We start from the raw sequence: 19,682 nt of genomic DNA on the forward strand, positions 1-19,682 counted from the left end.
TTGTATATCTGGAACAAATGTAATCTGTCAATCATACCTCAATAAAAAAAGAAAAAATAAAGAAAATGAAATCTGATAAACTTAAAATGTTGATTACAGAGGACTACCAATATACATGACCACCAGTATTATATACACAGTTCTAAGTAATCATCAACCACATTTATGTTTGTATATTCCACACTTTAAAGCTCACTAATTTTTTAACCAAATTCAACACAATAGTATCAGATTCATCTTGAGTTTAATTTGACAATCACCTTCTACTTTAAAATATATACAATCTCAAATAGGCATATGTTCTGATGTTATATAAAGTGAGATTTATAAATCAAAAACTGCTTCTAGATTTAACAGTACTCCAAAAGGATAGAAAATAAGGATATTTTTCTTGTTGAAAGAGTTGTACTGGCAATTTAGATTATTCTTAGTATTATTCCTTAATATTTTTGTTACAGAATCATCTGAACCTACAGTTCAAAAACTTTATAATTTGTAACAGCTACACTGGTTCTCTCATGACTTCCCTTTTTTTCTAAAGGCATTAGTCGGGAATCCTGAAAAAGTAAGATGAGCAAGTAAAGTGCATGAAGCTGAAAAATGGGGCTGGGACACATTATCATGCCACATTATTATAAACACAGGCAACAGAGAAAATAGGTAAACTGAATTTCATCTATATTAAAAACATGTATGTCAAAGGACACTATCAAAAGAGTGAAAAGGTAACCCACAGAATGGGAGAAATGTTTGCAAGTCATATATCTCCTAAAGGATTAATATCCAAAATAAAAGAACTCTTAAAACTCAACAACAAAACCCTCAATTTATAAATGGTTAAAGAACTTTATATTTGTCCAAAAAAATACACAAATGGCCAATAAATACATGAAAATATGCTCAACATCATTAATCATTAGAAAAATCAAATCAAAATCACAATGAAATACCCCTTCACACATGGTTAGAATAATAATAATAAAACAGTAAATAATAAACATTGGCAAGAAGGTAGAGAAAGTGACCCTTGTGCTTTACCATCCAGGTTTTCAGGGTGAAGACAGAAGAAAAATCCCCTCCTATTTTTCCATAGGCATTGCATATTCAACTGCAGAAAACCCAAGGCAAAGAGAAATTTTTGGAAGAAGCTAGAGGATAAAAGCACCTTACTTTTGGAGGAACAGGACAAGAATTACATTAGACTTCTCTTCAGAAAACCATATAAGCAAAAAGAGTACAATGAAATATTTAAAGTCTTGAAAGAAAAAAACCCTACCAACCTAGAAGTCTGTATCCAATGAAATTATCCTTCAAAAGTAAAAGAGAAATAAAGACTTTCTCAGACAAAAATTGAGGGAGTTTGTCACCAGTAAACGGGTCTTGCAAGAATACCAAAAAAAAGTTCTTCACAAAGAAGGAAAATGATATAGATTAGAAACTTAGATCTATATAAAAGAACACTGGAGAAGGAATAAAGTATTTTCTTACTCTTAATTGACCTTACAGATACTGGTTTGTTCAAAGTATTAATAGCAACAATATATTAGATGATACAGATCAAGGAAAAATGAGATGAATGACAGCAATGTTATAAGGGACAAAAGGGAGGAATTGGGAATACTCTGTTACAAGGTAACCACACTATCCATGAAGTGGTATAGTGTTATTTGAAAGTGGACTTATAATTGGCTGTGAATGCACACTGTAAACTCCAAGACAACCACACACATACATACAAACAAAAAGGTATAAAACAATATGCTAAGGAGAGAGAATATGGAATATAAAACGCTCAATTTTAGAACAAATTCAACTAATAGAAAATGGTTACAAATATAATTGATATTAATCCAACTAAATTAGTAAACACTGTAAATGTACATAATCTAAATGCACCAAGTAGTGAGACTGTCAGAGAGGAGAAAAGAAAAAAGACCCAATTGCATGTTGTTTTCAAAAAACTCACTTTAAATACAAACACAAGTAAATTAAAAGTAAACGCATGGAAAAAGAAATAGTGTTAATCAAAAGGAAGTTGGAGTAGCTACATTAAATTCCGAAAAAGCGGACTTCAAGGCAGAAAAATTATCAGGGATATAGAAAGCATTACATAATGGTAAATGGAGCAATTCTCCAAAACATAATAATCCTTAAAGTGTGTAGAGCTGTTTATCCCCTCTTTATCGAGTACAATGCTCAGTACCACGTTAAAGAATAAGTGAAGATAATTAGGGAAAGATAAAATTTGGATCTAATACGCTTCAAGCCAGAATAAAACATTTTTTTGAATTTGCCATTATCGTTTCTAATAAATAATACTTGAAACTGCTTTAGTTCCTACTAAGACAACCCACTTCTCTAAAGAAAGATACATAAAACCAAAAGTGTACAGAGTTGAGGCAAGTAAATAAAACATGTTGAAAGAAGACTATGACTAACTTTAGCCCATATGGAATAGCTGGGATTCAACTCAGATCCATAACTGCTATACTATAAATTATTTGACTTTCCCCCCAAGATCCACATATAAATTTTAAGACTCATGAAGAACATTTTTAGAACTTTTAATTTTGCTCAGTTTAAAGAAAATAAATCCAATAAACTTCAGTGAAGTTTTATCATTATACAGTTTCCATGAAAACCTACAATATTTTTAAAACTAACCCAAAACTTCCTATTTAATACAATGAACAAAACATTTTTAGTATTGGAGTTTAAGATCTCTCTTCTTTAGAGTAACACTCATAACTGCCCAAGCTCTTCTTATTCATATTCAAATAATTAGAAACATTTGAAAATTGTGAATATATGAGAAATTTTATACTAGACACTGTGCCAGGAAAAGAGCCTGTTATATCTAAGCAGTTCTTGAAATACTTACAGACTACTTGCTATTTCTATACTCTGTCCAGCTATATAGTACTTTTAAACATGTTTCACCACATATGATCCAAATATGATAAAAACAAAACAAAATATAAATCCATCCCAGATGGTTCTCAAGGACAATAACCAAGGTGTTATAAGTGACTGGCCTCTGACTGGGTTTAATAGTGGTAAAAACCACTATTTTCTACTTTATACATTTGTATTGGGTGATTTTTTCCTTCATTTTTGTACCTTTTTTAATTCAAAGAGAAAAAGGAGAGACTCAAAGAAGTAAACACTAGCAGTCTCTCCTACACTATTCATAGAAGAACACTTTCTTATCCACAATAGAAGTTTTCTGTGGAGCAGATGTATCTTTTAGTGAAAAAGAATGCATCATGCTAGTAACATCAGTCACTGATATTACACATCTTATGATTCATATTCCATACTTAATAAGCAATCTTTATACTTACTAAGCAATCTTTAAATTTTAAATCTGACTTCCCACACATTTGCTTACAGAGAGAACATGGACTTCATTTATCCATTCTACAAATGTTTATTAAGCACCTACCATGTGCTACACAATATTCTAGGAAATGAGGATACAGTAAGAGAAAAAAAGAGCTAAAATGCCTGCCTTCATAGAACTCACATTTTAATAAGAAAAAAAAAACACATATAATCAAGGTGAGGAAGTATTAAGAGCTATACAAGACAATAAAGCAAGATAAAAATAAAAGACTGTGATGGGGGAAGGAAATTGGATCTATTGATAGAAGTAAAAGGGAAATAAACTGATGAAGTAGCATTTGAAACAGATCTATGCTTGAGGATTCTCTCTCCCTCTCCCTATGCCCCTCCCCCACACTTGCACACAGTTGCTTGTTTGCTCTCACTCTCTGGAATAAATAAATCTAAAAAAAAAAAAAAAAAAAAAGAAAAAGAAAAACAGACCTAAATAATGGGAAGAGGGAAGAATGAGAATTCTGGGGGGAAGAATGTTCCAGGCTGAGTGAAGAGCAAGCACAAAGGCAAGAGAGAACTTCAAAATATAACAGAAGGCCAATGTGGCTAGAATCATGATTAAGGAATCAAGCGATAGGAGATAAAGTAGCCCTGGGTTAGATTCACTTAAGGTTTTGCAGTCTAAGGTAAAGACTTCAGCTTTGACTAAAAGGAGTGGTAATGGTAATTAAGTGTTTTTTATTGTTGCTTTAATAGCAGTTTTAGGTTTACAGAAAAACAGCACAGAAAGTACAGACAGTTCCCAAAGATCCTCTTTCCCCACACACACACCAATTTCCCCTATTAACATCTTCCATTGTGTGATACATTTGTTAGAGTTGATAAATCAACATTGATACATTATTTTAACTGAAGGTTCATATTTTACATTAGCATGCACTCTGTGTTGTCCAGTTCTATATGCCTTGATAAATAGATAACATCATGTACCCATCACTATAGGTATCATATAGAACAGTTTAGGGGCCTTTAGGTGGCTCAGTCAGGTAAGCATCCAACTCTTAGTTTTAGCTCAGGTTATGATCTTTCGACTGTGGGATCAAGCCCTGCTTCAGGCTTTGCGCCCAGTGCAGATTCTGCTTCAGAGTGTCTCTCTCTCTCAATTAAAAAAAAACAAAACAAAACAAAAAAAAAAACCGGCTTAACTACGCTAAAAATCCCCTGTGCTTCACATACTTATTCACCCCCTTTTCTTCTCCCAAAGCCCCTGGCAACCATCGATTTTTACTTTTTCCCTTTTTCAGAATGTTATATATAGTTGGTATCATATAAGATGTAGCATTTTTCAGATTGGCTTCTTTTATTCAGCAATATGCATTTAAGGTTCCTCTATGTCTTTTTGTAGCTTGATAGTTCATTTATCACTGAACAATACTCCACTGTATGGTTGTACCATAATTTGTTTATCCGTTCATTTATTGAATGACATCTTGGTTGCTTCCAATTTTCAACAATTATGAATAAAAATGCTAAAAACATTTTGCGTTTAGTTTTTTGTACATATATAAGTTTTCAACTCATTTGGATAAATAACTAGGATCATGATTGATGAATTGTAATGGTAAGACTATGTTTAGCTTTGAAAGAATTTGCCAACTGTTTTCCAAGTGTCTATACCATTGTGCTTCCCACCAGTGACATGTAAGAGTTTGAATCTGCATTTGGTGTTGTCAGTGTTTGGGATTTTAGCCATTCTAATAGGTATGTAGTGGTGGTGGCTGTATTTTCAAAATACAGTTTTACAGGATATAAGGTAGCCTTATGGAAAAGCAATAATAATATGATAATGTCTGTCCTCAAAAAACAAAATCTACCCTGGAAAAATAAGATCTACATAAAAATATATAAAAGCTAAACACTGTAAACATAAAGGAGGAGGTAAATGAGCCTGGATGACTCAGTAAAGCATCTGACTCTTGATCTCAGCTCAGGTCTTGATCTCAGGGTCATTAGTTTGTGAAGCCTACAGAAAAAGAAGAAAAAAAAAAAGGAAGAAAGAAGAGGAAAAAAGAAGAAGGAGGAGGAGGTATATATACAAAGTGATGGATAGGGGGTGGCTGGCTGGCCCAGTCAATGGAGCATGCAACTCTTGATCTCAGGGTATGGGTTCAAGCCCCACATTGCATGTAGAGACTACTTAAAAATAAAAATCTTAAAAAAAAAAAATTGTGATAGGTAAATAGAAGCAAGATTCTGGCTGGGTAGATAGGGAAAAGCTAGATTTTAAAAGATGGTCAGAAACTGGGATCCCTGGGTGGCGCAGCGGTTTGGCGCCTGCCTTTGGCCCAGGGCACGATCCTGGAGACCCGGGATCGAATCCCACATCGGGCTCCTGGTGCATGGAGCCTGCTTCTCCCTCTGCCTGTGTCTCTGCCTCTCTCTCTCTCTATCATGAATAAATAAATAAAATCTTTAAAAAAAAAAAAAGATGGTCAGAAACTACACAAATATTCAAAAATAAAGAGAGATAAGAAAGAGAGAGAAAGAATGAACAGGAAGAAAAGAGGAGTGGAAGGAGCCTCGGTGTCCATCGAAAGATGAATGGATAAAGAAGATGTGGAATACTACTCATACAATATATACAATGGAATATTACTCAGCCATTAGAAATGACAAATACCCACCATTTGCTTCAACGTGGATGGAACTGGAGGGTATTATGCTGAGTGAAGTAAGTCAGTCGGAGAAGGACAAACATTATATGTTCTCATTCATTTGGGGAATATAAATAATAATGAAAGGGAATATAAGGGAAGGGAGAAGAAATGTGTGGGAAATATCAGAAAGGGAGACAGAACATAAGGACTCCTAACTCTGGGAAACGAACTAGGGGTGGTGGAAGGGGTGGAGGGCGGGGGTGGGGGTGAATGGGTGACGGGCACTGAGGGGGGCACTTGACGGGATGAGCACTGTTATTCTGTATGTTGGCAAATTGAACACCAATAAAAATAAATTTATTATAAAAAAATGCAAGAGGTTCAGCGATATTTGAACTTCAAATAAAAAACAAAAAACAAAAAACAAAAAAAAAGGAAGAAAAGAGGAAGGCAAAAAAAAAAACAAAAAAACAAACTGGAGCTCCAATTCCTTTGCCAGGGATATATTCAAGAGAGGAGTCCATATATTTACTAAAAGATTTACATTATAGTAACACAGTAGCCCTATTTGTATTAGCTCCAAATAGAAAGCACTAAACAACAGAATGGATAAACTGTGGCATACTCACACTATGGGATATTATGCAATAATGAGAATAAACTATCTCTATATACACCAATTATGATGAATACCGCCAAAAGGGAGAACTCAAATACAAAAATATACATAGATTTATGGTTTCATTTATATAAAAGGAATAATGTTTGTTCACAGAAGTCTGTATACTACACTTACTCTTGATGGGAGCAGTGACTGAAAGAGGGATCTCCTGGATGGTTTTGATGTTCATTTTTTAGCTTGGATACTAATACTATACAGTTTACAACCCTCAGTTGTACATTTATGATACATCAATAAAAGTAAAAAAAAAAAAAAAAAGTCTCTGGCCCAAGCTCCTGCTTTGGACATGCTTTAATCTAAACCATGGCACAGAAATAGAAAAAGCCATTTCTTAAATTTGTATTAGATGTATAACCTTCAATGTATTTTAGTAAAATGTGCTTTTTTTTTTCCCCTCTATGGAAATTCTGAAGTCTAAATTAATTCCATTTTGAAAACATTATTTTCCTTTTTTCTTGTCTTTAGAGGAGGCAAAGGTTGCACATTATATCCAAGACTTTTTAAGCATGGTATTACCTTTTATCTAGACAATGAAACATGCTGGACATATTCCTTCTCAAAGGTGACAACACTGTCTAGACTCTTGCTGGGATTCTTCCTGTTATTTCTCTGAGCAATATAGTCGACCAGGTTATTCTAATATATTAAACCCATTTTCATCTTGTAATACAGAAAGTTAGTGTTCCATATGCAAAAAGCAGTGGGACACATGATGCCTGATATCTAAAAGTCACATAGTTGGGATGTAAAACTAATGTTCATCAAACAGAAGAGTGATTTAGGAGGAGAGTATCTTTTTTTTCCCTTCTGGAGGCTGCAAGTTATTAGGATGCATTTAAATATCAAATCCCTGAAGATTTGGAACTTTTCTAAGTTTCCCATTTTTTCACATTGTGTTTTAGAAAGATCTTTGATTTTTTAATAATTGTTAAATTATTAAATTTAATTTAATATTAAATATTATAAATTATTATAAATATTATAATATTATTATAAATTTTAATAATTGTTAAAAATATTTTATACATTGCTTTGTTCAGAGTAGCTTAATATTTGATTAAATAAGTGACAAAACTAAACATGGAGTTTGATAATTTATTGCTCTAAGGGCATTAATTCAGTCTGAAAAAAATTCTTACATGCATGTTCTCTTTATCAGGCACAACACTATGCACTAAAGATACAAAGACACTTCAAGACACTAAATACCTGTTTTCATGAAACTTAAAATTAGGAGACATCATGTGATTTGATGGGAAGCCAGAGAGGGCTCTGCTTATGAAATTTCACCATTAAAAAGCCATTTTTTTAGTTGATCTTTCACTGTCAAAGTTCTTTACCTTTAGGATGACCATCTCATTCACTTAATCACTCAAGAAAAATTTATTATGTACCTACTGGAAATTAAGCAATGAACAAAAAGTCTATTCTCAGGGAGCTTACATTCTAGTATGCACAGAAGGAAGAATCAGAAAATAAGGAAATAAAGGACTAACTGCTATAAACAAAAGTAAAGTAAGGAAAGACAGTTGGAGACAAGAGTGTATGGACCAGCTGGGAGGAACCATGTGCATATGTTAACTAAAACACAGGACATGTGAGAGGAAGTAAGGAAAAAAGGAAAAGAAAAAAGAAAAGAGATCTGGAGTCTTAAATATCAAACTAAGGAATACACAGACCTTTTTGATCAGGCAATAAAGTACAATTTAAAGTTTCTGAATAAGCATGATAATCAGAATGTTGTTCTTAAAGTCTGTTTTCTTTCTTTTTTAAAAAAATTTTATTTATTTATTCATGACAGACACAGAGAGAGGCAGAGACACAGGCAGAGGGAGAAGCAGGCTCCATGTAGGGAGCCTGATGTGGGACTCAATCCAGGATCTCCAGGATCTCACCCCAGGCTGAAGGTCGCGCGCGCTAAACCGTTGGGCCACCGGGGCTGCCCTGAAAGTCTATTTTCTCATAGATTAAAAGAATGGATTGGAGAAGGCAAAATTAGGAAGCACAGTCTATTAGGAAACTATTGCAGTTAGCCCACATGAAACATGAGGGGGCCTACAGTGAGTAATCAAAAGCAGTGGAATGAACAGGCCCACTACACAAGCAACAAAGAGAGGAAAAAAGCAATAGGAATGTGGTAAATTATATACGGTAAAGGACTAGTTTGGGGTTTTGCTTTTTTCCTAGGTGGTTATAGACCAACATTCTGTAAAATACAAAACTGCATTCTTGGATGTTCCAGCAACGTCAAATTGTTATACAAGATTCTAAATGCTTACTTTCAATTTGTGTTAACTTGTGACAAACTGGTGATAAAATAATTGGTTGGCCAGCAATCTGTCTGGTGATTAGACCACACTTTGACATGATCTAGAACAGGAAAAAAATCCTGATTTCAAGATACTGAGCCAGAGTTGACAGAGAAGATAGTGATGCAATTAAAAGAGAGAAACTGAATCCAAAAGGAAGGGAAGTGTTTGGTGAGGAGTTATATTTTAATAATGCTAAATCTGAGATATTGGTAAGATATACAGGTAACAATCTATTGGTTAATTAGGAAAAAAAAAATACAGGTCTGAAGAAAATGTTATCATGACAGAACATTTTTTGCCCCAAAGAGGGAATTGGGGTTAATAGCCAAAGAGTCAAATACTGCTCTTCTGGCTAACAGTCATGGTGGAGTCCTGGATAAATTATCTTTAAAACACTATATAAAAGCATGCAAAGAAACTCAAAGCAGAAACTAGAAGGAATTCAACTCTTGCAAAAAGGGAACTATGATACGCAGACTTTTAAGATGGCCTCAATGACCCTGTCTCATGTATAACTACACATTGCATAATTAACCCTCTTTTGAGTGTGTGCTGAACTCAGTGACTTGTTTCTAATGGACAGAATATGAGAAGAGTGATGAGATGTCACATCTGTGATTAGGTTACAAAAGATTGTGCTCTCATCTTGCTAGCATTCTATTCCCTTCTCCCCTTGTACCCTTTGATAAAGCAAGCTGCCACGCTGGAGAGATCCATGTGGCAAAGAACTAAGGGCAGCTTTCAGCCAACAGCCAGTAAGAAGCTGAAGCCCTTAGTCCAACAGCCTGCTAGCACCTGAATCCTGAAAACAATTACATGAGCTCAGGTGTGGACCCTCTTCCAGACATGTGTTCAGATGACACCCCAGCCCCTGGCTACCACCTTGAGTGAGAGATCTTATAAGAAACCCTAAATCAGAAGATCCAGTTAAGCTATGCTTGATTCTGAACCAAAGAAACTGTAAGATAGTAGTAAACAAGTGCTGTTTTAGGAGCTATGCTTCAGAGTAATTTCTTATGAAACAGTACATAACAACAACAAAAAAATTACACTGGGTAAGATCCACATTTTTAAGGCTTTTACCATGAAGTTACTCACAAATCTGCCAGCAGAAAATAAATCTCAAGTAGAAAACCAGAGTCCTACTGGCCTGAAAAGCCAGAGGATAAGGTCTAGGGTTTATGACAGTGGCTGGAATTCAAGGTTGGATATCCTGGAAAGGAGGAAACACAAAGAGTGTAGTCCCAAAATCTGCATATGCATACCCCTCATATTTTTGACTGCCTCCAAAAGTGCTCCTATGGGAGAGAAGACTGCAAGGAACCCAGGGGAAAAACAACAGCTAGAAGGCTAAAAGAGCCAAGCAGAGATTTTGATAGCTGCTGTATGTAGTAGGTAAGTTTTCGGAATTTTGGTCCTGCCAAGTTAGAAGGGTCAGAAAACAAAATCCCCAGATAGTCATACTATAAAGACCATATATCAGACTAAATCTCAAAAAAAATAAAATCTCAAATTAAAACTTCATTTGCATGAGATTAACAATAGATTAGACACTGAAAAGGAAATTATATATAGCAATAAAAAATGCAATAGAAACAATCTAGGGATCCCTGGGTGGTGCAGATGTTTGGCGCCTGCCTTTGGCCCAGGGCACGATCCTGGAGACCCGGGATCGAATCCGACGTCAGGCTCCCGGTGCATGGAGCCTGCTTCTCCCTCTGCCTGTGTCTCTGCCTCTCTCTCTCTCTCTCTCTGTGTGTGACTATCATAAATAAATAAAATTAAAAGAAAAAAGAAACAATCTAAAACACACATAAAAATGAATAAAACATCAGTTACCTGGAAGGGAACATAAAGAGATTTAATATACATGTAGTTAGAAAAACACACCAAAAAAAAAAAAAAGGCATTTTTTTTAAATATACGGAGAAAAACACTTAAAAGACTGAAACAAAGATAAGAACTATAGCAAAACTGCTGGCCTGAAACTAGGCAAGCCAGAAAAAACAAACAAAACAAAATGCAGAGATAGGAGAGAGTGTAAAATACAGAAAAAAGGGAAAAAAAAGAAAAAGAAAGCTGTCAAACTAGAATTCTACACCAAGAAAAATAGTTTTAAAAAATAAAAGCAACAGGCTCTAAGACAAAAGCCTGGAGAATTCATTATGAGCATACCTGTACTACAATATATATTAAAGAAGTTCTTCGGATAAAAGAAAAATAACAAATTCAGATCTACATAAATAACGAAAAGACTAGAAATGGTAAATTCATGAGTAACTATGAAAGGGTTTTGGGTGTTTTTTTTTTTTTTTTTGCATTTTTTTAATCTCTTTAAAAGATAACCGAGAAGGATGATGGCACAGCAAAAGGCAGAGGAAACAACCTAAAAACGTCCACAATAACCAAAGCTGAAACAAAAGGAGCAATATAACAATAAAAGTAATACTGGGCTGGAAACCACAGAACAGAATGAGCCCAGACTGATATAATTTAAGTAAGGAAATAAAACAATATATAAGGGAGAGAAAGAACAGCTCTTCGTTATAGAAGAATATCAATTAATGAGAAAGAAATGAGGCAAATTTTTTTTTAAAAATCACCACTAGAACACAGTAGTAACTGTTTCAGGGAAGATGAAGATCCATCCATGAATGCTAAACTCAGGGAGCAATGGATTAAGGAAAAATAAGGTATTGGTATAGACTAAAACCAGCACTCCTTAAGGTAATTATTAATTAAGAAGAAAAATTATTAACTTTAAAGTGGAGCAGCACAGCAAAAATCAACATAACCAAGGTCAAAATCACCAGCAATGAGACATATCAACATCATGTATCTCTCAATATGATTCACTCAGGAAAGCACCACAATCATCTCAGTGGCATTCTTGCCAAAACACATAATTTCAAACTAGTCAAGAGAAAACATAATATAAATTAAAAAAATGAGTGATCTATTACATAATGTCTGAGCAGTACTCTTCAAAAGTATCAAAGTCACAAAAGAAAAGACTTTCAATCTTTCTCCAGGCTGGAGGAGACTAGAAACATACGACTATTAAATGTAATGTAGGATTCTAGAACAGAAAAAGGACATTAGAAAAATTGATGAAATCTGAATAAAATTTGTAGTTTATAGGATTGTAGCAATGTAAAGTTCTTGGTTTTGATCACTGCATAATCACTGTATAATGGTTATTTAGATTGTTAATAAAAGAGGAACCTGGGTAAGGAGTATGTGAGAACCCCATGTACTGGTTTTGCAACATTTTTGTTAAGTCTAAAATTTGTTCAAAGTTAAAAGTTTTAAAAAGATAAAATTTAAACAAAAATAAGAGCAATTATGGGATTTATAACATATAAAGAAATAAAAGGTATGACCATAATTGCACAAAGAATGGAATAAAAGTGTTCTATGTGAAGTTCTTAGGAAATATGAGAAGGGATATATTACTTGAATGTAGACCATTATGATAGGTATTGTAAATACCAGAGCAGATACTAAAGCAAATTAACAAGGGCATATATAACTAATATGCCAAGAGTTGAGATAAATAGAATTTATAAAAATAGTCAATCTAAAAGAAGGCATGAAATGAAGGGAAAAAAAACATATGGCACAAACAGAAAATAGATGGCTGGGCAGCCCAGGTGGCTCAGCGGTTTAGCACCGCCTTCAGTCCAGGGTGTAATCCTGGAGACCCGGGACTGAGTCCCACATCAGGCTCCTGTATGGAGCCTGCTTCTCCCTATGCCTGTCTCTGCCTCTCTCTCTCTCTCTCTCTCTCTGTCTCTCATGAGTAAATAAATAAAATCTTTAAAAAAAAAAAAAAGAAAAGAAAAGAAAAAGAGAAAGAGAAAGAAAATAGATGGCTGATTTAAACCAACCACATTGGAAACTATATTAAATGTAAATGGTCTAAATCCTTCAAGTTAGACAAAAACTTCCAGGATTAATAGGATCTCACTTATATGTGGAATTTAAGAAAGAAAACAGATGTACATATGGGAAAGGGGAAAAGAAAAAAAGGAAAAGAGGGAAACAAGCCACAAGAGACTCTTAATGAGAGAGAACAAACTGAGAGCTGATGGAGGGAGGTGGGTGTGAGAAGGGCTAGATGGTATCAAGAAAGGTGCTTGTTATGATGAGCACTGGGTATTGTATGTAAGTGATGAATCACTGAATTCTACTCCAGAAACCAATATTGCACTGTATGTTAACTACCTAAAATTTAAATTAAAATTTTAAAAACTGCCAGGATTAAAAACCACAAGATCTATATGTTGTCTATAAGAAACCATTCTAAATGTAAAGACACAAAAAGGTAGAAGAAAGGCAAAAGATATACAATGCAAGTACCAATTAACAAGGAAGTTGGAGTGACTGTATTAATATCACTTAAAATAGGATTCATAAAAAAAAATTACCAGAAATGTTACCAGAAAAAAAGACAGATATTTCTCAATGACATAATAAGTAGCCTCATCAGAAGAAGGGGAAAAAAAATCCTAGGTATATCCACAAGTACTAACAATTTCTAAACATAAGCAGCAAAAATTAATAGCACTAAAGGGAGAAAAATCTATTAGTATGGTTGGCTACCTAGTACTTATTTTCTCACTAACTGAAAAAACAGTGGGCGGAAAATTGATAATAGCATAGAATAAATGAATATTATCAACTAACATGACTTTGCTCCAAAAAAAAAAAAAAAAAAAAAAGGCAACTCAATAAATACTCTCTCTCTTCAATTTCATATAGAATGTTTAGTAAGATAGGCCATATTTCATAAGTGAATAACAAAAACACTGGAAAACATCTCTCAAATACTTGACAAATTGAACAATTCACTTCTAAATAATCCATGGGTTACAGAATAAAAGATTTAGAAAATATTTTAAACAATAAAGAAAATACAGCATTAAAATTTACAGGTTGCTGCTAAAACAGTACTTGGGAAAATTATAATGAAATGCTTATATAATGAAAAGGTCTGAAATCAATCCAATAACACAATCGACAAAGAAGAGCATATTAAATCTAAAGGAAAAACTAATAGAAACATAAAACAAAAGATTAAAAAAAAAGAAAAAAAAAACAAAAGCAGAAATTTTTAAAAGACCTATAAAATTGATATATCTCTAGCCAGACCGATCAAGCAAAGAACCATCTTTGAGGTGCCTGTGTGGTACAGTCGGTTAAGTGACCAACTTCTGGTTTCACCTGAGCTCATGATCTCAAGTTGTGAGAATGAGCCCCAAGTGAAGCTCTGCATTGGCCATGGAACCTGCTTAAGATTCTCTCTCTCCCTCTCCCACCCCCTCTAAAATAAATAAATCTTAAAAATTATTTCATCTCTTGTTCCTGAGCATATGGGAATATTTTCAATTATTCAGAGATTAACTAATACAAAAAAAATCACATCAAATCTTACTAATTTGTAAAACTACATAATTAACAAAAGCTGGAAATACCTATCAAACAAGCTTGAACAGATTTAGGAACTTACATCAGAGTTTTTACTATTACTTAAATTTATCTAATAGGCTTAATTCTCTCTTTCATTGCAAAGACGACTTCAGTAAGCTCTTCTAATCAAGGGCATCTGCAACTAGGCAACATGGACAACAGTGTCTATATTCCTTTGAATGGGTAGGGTAGCATGCTGTTATTAGAATACAATTCCCTATACCTCAGTAGGGTGGAAAGTCAATTGTACCCGATCCTATCAAACCCTTCTAAGATGGCTTAAGTGTTATTTTCTGTTCTCTTACAGCCTCCTTTAACAATAACAACTCATATAGGTTTTCGTTGTTCAGTGAGACACCTGACAATCTGATGACAATAAGTTAACAGTTCATTTCCAAATTTCTAGGGTCTCTTGTAGATTCTCAGTCAAAAGGAGTTATTTATTAATAACCATGAATTCCCTTCCCTGATCTCTTTTTCCTGCCAAACTAAGTTATTCATTAGCACTCGTACAAAACACTCAAATGAGATCCATCAAATAATGTTACCTGGACCATGAATTTTATCATCCCTGGCAGTCCTGGGAGAATTTCAAGAATTTTAGGAACTAAGGGTTAAAATTTGAGTTAATATTGAAAAATGAGTAATAGTATTGAATTTCATTACATTGCCTTCAAGCTCCACTTATTGAAAAACTACCGTTTATTATCTATAAAAATATAAAAATCCACAGAAAATTAAACAGGGAATTAAAAATCTCTAAGGTCCTTTCAACTTTTAAAAAAATTGCTGATTCTGATTCTGTCCTTAGTATTTTTATATAGACATTGATGATATTATTTCACTTAACTTATAGAATGTAACAGCAGTAATTCAGTATAGTAGGAATTGTTTTCAGTAACTGTTACTGTGTCAAATGGATAAAAAATTTTTGCTGATTCTAATTTCTTACAGATCTGAATGCTATGAGAGCTCTTTCTTTAAAATAGGTAAAAATAATATGGGTTTGAAAAAGCATACATTTTAACATACCAGATCATTCTCATAAGCAAATGGATTATTTTGACAGATTCACATGAAGCTGTGTATTATATATAATGTAGGAAGAATACATTTTTTAAAAAAGTACTCCTAACTTTAGCTGTTTTTATAAAGAATAATTAAAAAGGGTTAAAGTTTAAAGAAATCCTAAACTAAACCATACTTTTCAATGAAGGAAAACTGTAGGAATACTCATAAGAGAGAAAGATGGGAGTTTTTTCTGGTTTCAAAGAACTACCATTCCTTCATAATAGAATAAAATCCTTTAAAACTTCATTGTCCAGAATTCCCTAAATAATTATTCAAATTGACTATCTGATGGCCCTAATCCTAATCCACTCAGGAAAAAAAATTACAAAAAAGCACATCTCTAACATAAAACTCAACAGAACCAGCAGGGGTTATGGGGAGAAACAGTGATTATATCCCTGCTTTCCCTCTCAAAATGCTATTTCTTGACTGTCCTGGTATACAATGATGAGTCTTTTTCAAGATTACAAATTGTAAAAGAAGGTATGGGAGGAAGGATGAAAACAGATTTGTAAAAGAAAGCAATGACTAAGAGTTTCCTCTACTACTTGACACAGAAAGACAGGACATATACTTTCTGTGTCCATGCCTTATCACACAAAAAGAAAGGTAAATGAATATTATCAACTACTACTGACTACTGACTACTCTGATGTAAAAATCTCTAGCTCTTCGTATGATTACATTTACTGTCTGTTTAGTATCCTTTTACTGTTTTCTGCCAGTGTTCACGAATATGTATCACTGGTATGAAATCACATCGCATTAATAAAGATGCCATTAATGCTTATAATGGATAGATGTTCTTATTTTAATATAGTTCCTTATAAAGCAGCAAAACTTGTGTAATGACTAAATTCCAAATATATTAAACTAAACAACAGGCTGTATTTCAAGAACGTCTAATTTCTCATACTCCTCAAATATATTGCTAGATGGCATGACTGAAAGTATACTTATATGACAAGAAAATAAATACTTAATATGTATAATATAAATGTTTCTATAATAATACAAATCTAAAATATATAGAAGTAAGTTTTACAAAATGATAATTAACATGTATTTTGAATTGTAAATTCGTGTTATGGGTTGCAGCAGTAAGTCAAACTACAAAGGTATATAACACTTTTGGGGCACCTGGGTGGCTCAGGCCCTTAAATTGACTCCTGATTTCATTCAGATCAGGTCATGACCTTAGGACTGTGCAATCAAGCCCCACATTAAATATCCTCCCTTTCTCCCTCTCCTTGTACCCCTCCCTCACTCCAAAAAAAAGTATAGAACACTGTAAAAAACATCAAATTTCCATTTTACTTGTTTTTTTCACATGGGTCTTAATTTGGAAACATTTTCAAAGGGGTTTGGGATTTTATTTTTTGTAATTAAAAAAGCAGTAAAGCAAGATCTGCATTAAAGAAAATAACTATTTCTGTCTTTCCTTTATAATAAAAGATAGCTTTTAAAAATTAAAAACAAATCTATAGTCATCAAAACACTGCAAATCAAAACCACAAGATACCACTTATTACTCACGGAGTGACTATAATAAAAAAAGATGTGAGGATGTAGAGAAACTGGAACCCTCATATACTATGGTGGAAATGTAAAAAAAAAAACACTTAGGAAACCAGTCTAGAAGTTCCTCAAAAGGTTAAACACAAGAGTTACCATATGACTCAGTAATTCCACTCTTAGGTTTACAACCTAAGAGAAATGAAAACAATGCCCACACAAAAACTTGGGACACAAATGTTTATAGTAATTTTATTTGCAATAGCCAGAAATTGGAAACAACCCAAATGTTCAACTGATGAATGGGTAAATAAAATGTGGTATATTCATACAATGGAGTATTATTTGGCAATAAGAAGGTATGAAGAACTAATACATGCTACAATCTGGATGAATTCTGAAAACATGCTTGCTAAGTGAAAGAAGCCAATCACCAAAGACCACACAGTGTATAATTCCATTTATATGAAATGTCCAGAATAGGTAAATCCACAGAAACAGAAAGCAAACTAGAGTCTGCCTAGGGCTAGGGGGTTTCAAGAAAACAGAGGAGGGGTAACTGCCAAAGTGCAGAGTTTCTTTTTAGAATGATAAAAGTGTTCTAAGATTGTTTGTGATGGTTGCACTACTCTGTGAATATGCTGAAACCAACTGTGCTGCACACTTTAAACATATGAATTGTATAGTATGTGAATTATATCTTCATTAAACTGCTAACATCCTCCTCCCTCAAAAAAAAAAACAAAAAAAACCAAACAAACAAAACCCAATGCAATGGCTTTTAACTGCAGCTACAGATCCAATACCTGAGCTTACTCTTTAGAAGTACAGATCCCTGAACCTCCCAGACTAAGTCATGTACTATGGGAGTGGAGTGGGATCAACTCGTCTAGACTAGTGGGGGGCAACAGAGTTAAGAACTAGGTTCATATTCTGACTCTGTCAACTTCCTAGCTGCATGACTTTTGGTAAATTAATTTCTCTATACATTTTCAGTTCCTACTTCAATACAATGGAGGAAGAACTGCCTATTGCAATGTGTTACTGTAAGAACTTAATGAGAAAATATACACAAAATATACCATATGACAAACTGCTCAAACAGTTACTCTTCTTATTATGATTATATTATTTTTACTGGACATCTTGTTTTCTATAGGGAAAAGATAATGCAGACTTCTACAATGTCTGCCCCAAATCCATGCATCTAAGTTAAACCTTATAAATCTTGGGACACCTGGGTGGCTCAGTAGTTGAGCATCTATCTGCCTTTGCTCAGGGCATGATCATGGGGTCCTGGGATGGTGTCCTGCACTAGGCTCCCTGCAGGGAGCCTGCTTCTCCCTCTGCCTATGTCTCTGCCTCTTTCTCTCTCTGTCTCTCATGAATAAATAAATAAAATCTTTAAAAGAAAAAAAAAACACCTTATAAATTTTAACCTCTCTTAAGAAATATTAACTTTTATCTTTAAAATCAGTTTATTGTCTATCTGATGCCCTGCTTGGAATAAAATAACATTTATGAAGTTACTATTTTTACAAAAATACAAAAATTACAAGAACACAAACTTTAATGACGCCACTATAATTGTGGAAGGGTACTTCTTAAATTCAACGGTTATTTTTAAAATTACAAACTTAGGAATAAAGGTCAAAAGATTAGGCAGGCACAAACCATTTAATTAAATAAAATTTGCCAATTTTTAAAAAATACATTCACTTTTGTAAAAATGCCACATCTATATGCTAAGAACAAACTGAAGTAAATTTCCTATAATTTCTTATATAAGAAATGTATGCTTTTAATTCTCAGGTAATTTGATAACATCTCTATGGAAAGACATCTTTAATAGGACTCATGAATTAAAGCTAACATTTTCAGATGGAATGTAATATATACACAAAACAATAAGAAAAAAACAGGAAATAACATTTGATATTTCTATCTAAAAATTTAGCATTTCTTTTTTCTTTTAGCATTTCCTACAGACTATAATTCTATTTCAGAATGAACTATATATATTGGTGAAATTTTAACTGAATCTGGTATGAAATCAAAAGTCAATCAACAACCACATTTCTATCTGAAGACATGAAAAGGAGTATTTCCACTCAGACTCCTGAGGATATTTCAATACTCATAAGTGAGTCATACTTTCAGAGTACAGTTTATTGCTTGGGAAAATCTATCATGGATTTTCTAAATACATTTAATGAAACCAAAATTTAGTTAAGATATTGTGTGGCTGGATAGAGTTAAGTGTAGAAAAACGCCATACCTAAAATTTAAACTACATCTTTTTTCAAAGCTAAATAAATTTTTAAACACACATACAGAATATTCTAACAAGCTGCAGTGCCAATGCTCAAGCAACAATATTTTTAAATCGCCTATTTTATTCAGAATATATCTTTCATAAGAAAACCTTCTTTAAATTAAAAAGTTACATAATTAACTTTTATATCAATTTAAAATATTATAAAACAAGCTCATAAATACCTTAATTGCTTAAAATTGGTAAGTCAAAGTTTACCATATTCCCTAATTAAAAAATAAAACATTTTTACTGACTTGTTTACATATATATCCTATTTTTTATACTACTCCCCTTCCTTTTTTATTTACAACGCTCTT

The 19,682-nt window shown here is 33.4% G+C and overlaps 1 protein-coding gene across 4 annotated transcripts in view; it reads right to left on the bottom strand.

Moving 5' to 3' along the window:
* The window catches only part of SHOC2 (SHOC2 leucine rich repeat scaffold protein), a 96,682-nt gene that overhangs the window by 32,293 nt on the left and 44,707 nt on the right, over window positions 1–19,682 (bottom strand). The gene's annotated exons all lie outside the window — the stretch shown is intronic.

The sequence above is a fragment of the Canis aureus genome, chromosome 29, assembly GCF_053574225.1.
Source record: "Canis aureus isolate CA01 chromosome 29, VMU_Caureus_v.1.0, whole genome shotgun sequence".
Lineage (NCBI taxonomy): Eukaryota > Metazoa > Chordata > Mammalia > Carnivora > Canidae > Canis > Canis aureus.